Genomic DNA, 2,253 nt, shown 5'->3' with positions numbered 1-2,253 from the left:
GGTATTTGTCTTTCTCTTTGTGACTTACTTCACTTTGTATGATAATCTCCAAGTCCATCCATGTTGCTGAAATGGCTTTATTTAATTTCCTTCTTATGGCTGAGTTGTATTCCATTGTGTATGTATACTATATCTTCTTTATCCATTCATCTGTCAGTGACCTTTAGGTTGCTTGCATGTCTTGACTATTGTAAATAGTGCTGCTAGGAACACTGGGAGTTCATGTATCTTTTCAAATAGAGTTTTCTCTGGATATATACCCCAGAGTAGGATTGCAGAGTCATATGACAACTCTATATTTAGTTTTTTAAAGAAACCTTCATACTGTTCTCCATAGTGACTTCACCAATTTACATTCTCCCCAGTAGCGTGGGAGGGTTCCCTTTTCTCCACATCCTCTCCAGCATTTGCTATTTGTAGAATTTTTGATGATAGTGCGAGGTGGTGTTTCATTGTATTTTTGATTTGTATTTCTCTAATGAATTTTTAATTTTAATTATTTACTTTTCAATTTCACCATTTTTTTTGTTTGTTTGTTTCTCATGCCTCTTTGTTCAGGTCTTCATTCAAAATTAGCTGTCCAAAATAATTTGGCATTTATGGAATAAGCAAATTTAAGTTTATGCAGCAGCCTTCTTTTCCTCTGAGGTGGGTTTCTTTTCTGTGGGCTTCTTTTCAGCTGCTGGTTTTGTGGTCCCTGCAGCCTTTTTTCCCACTACAAGCTTCTCCAGCTTCTTATCGCCAGCAGCCTTCCTTTCTTTGTTTCCCACCACAGGCTTCTTGCCCTGAATCCCCTTCTCATCTGATTTGGCTTCTTGGGCTGCTGCTGCCTTATCCATGCGGATTTTGTGGTTCTTGGCAGGTCGAAGAATGGTGTTCCGGTGCGTGGTCTTTGCATATGGGTTAAGTTTCAACATGATTCTCAGGTTTTTCAGTGGATTCTTCTTCAGGACTCTGCGATGAATCTTCTGGTGTGGTGCTGGGAGTGCTTTTTGGATTTCTGGACTTTTCAAGATTCTGCTAAGGTCTGTATTGAGCATCTTATGCATGAAGAGGTTATAGTTACTCTTGAGAGAGGCTGCTTTATGCCAAGTGCCATACAGCTCATCTAACTTTCAGAAAGCACTTTCAGTCCAAATGCAGAAATGTCCCACATGACCACCAGGAGCAAGTTGCAAAATGTTCAGCTTGCTTACATTAAGCAGAGTAATTCTAGGGATGTTTCGGAAGGCCTTGATGGTACCATGGTCCTCATTATGCAGGGTCCCCTGTACTGGATATGGCAACGGTTTCTCATTTTCATTTTGCCAGCTCTTGTTCACTGAGAGGTGTAGACCTTTTTGATATCATTCCAGGCCTTAAGTTTCTTGAGAAGCAAAACAGCCTTCTTGTAGCCTTCAACTTTATCTTCAACCACCAAAGGCAGTTCAGGAACTTCCTCTATATGATGACCTTTAGACTTGACCAGCACTGGTAAGGCTGAGGCAGCCAGTGCAGAGCAGATGGCATATCGCTTCTGGGTTGTATTCACTCTGCAGTGCCAATGTCGCCAGGTCTTGGTTGGTGCAAAGATGCGGCCCCCACGACACATATTTCCAAAAGCACCCTGGCCGGAATGGTGAGTGCCGCCACCTTGAACCCTCAAATTCAAGCCATAGCTCTGCTTGTACCCCAAGACTCAGAACTGGTTTGGTGAACTGCTAATTCACTGGCAGCATAGGGCTGTCTGTTGTTTTTGCACAAGTTGGTGTGAACAAAGATAACAGCATCTGGTCGAATGGGAGCCTTGAACACACCGGTCAAAGTGACATTTTTGCCAGATGACTCCCCCTTTCGGAGTATACTGATATCAGTGGACCAGCACAGGCCATGGTGGTGAGAAGAGAAGGCCAGGCTCCTCTCAACCTGGTGGCTCCCACAGGAAAAGCCAATTTCAGTATTTCTATTTGATTCTTTTTTAAAAATAATTTCTGTCTCTTTAATAATAGTCTATTTGGTTACATATGATTCTCACACCTTATACTTTAATGCATTAGACATGATTTTCTTTGATTCTTTGAATATATTTAAAGTACCTGATTTAAAAATCTTTAAGTCAAATATCTGGACTTTTCCAGAGATAATTTTCATTGACTGCATTTTTCCCCTTATATGTGGGCCACATTTTCCCATTTCTTTGCATGTTTTACACTTTTTTTTTTTTTTTTTTTGGAAACTTAATATTTTAAGTCCTATAATGTGGCAACTCTGGAA

The 2,253-nt window shown here is 40.7% G+C and overlaps 1 pseudogene; it reads right to left on the bottom strand.

Moving 5' to 3' along the window:
- Positions 1 to 543: 543 nt before the first annotated feature.
- LOC136163968 (large ribosomal subunit protein uL4 pseudogene) lies at positions 544 to 1,871 on the bottom strand (annotated as a pseudogene).
- Between the last annotated feature and the right edge of the window lie 382 nt (positions 1,872 to 2,253).

This window comes from Muntiacus reevesi, chromosome 1 (genome assembly GCF_963930625.1).
Source record: "Muntiacus reevesi chromosome 1, mMunRee1.1, whole genome shotgun sequence".
In the NCBI taxonomy this organism is placed as follows: Eukaryota; Metazoa; Chordata; class Mammalia; order Artiodactyla; family Cervidae; genus Muntiacus; species Muntiacus reevesi.
The sequence above is the reverse complement of the archived record's forward strand: the minus strand, read 5'-3'. Positions and strand labels throughout refer to the sequence as shown.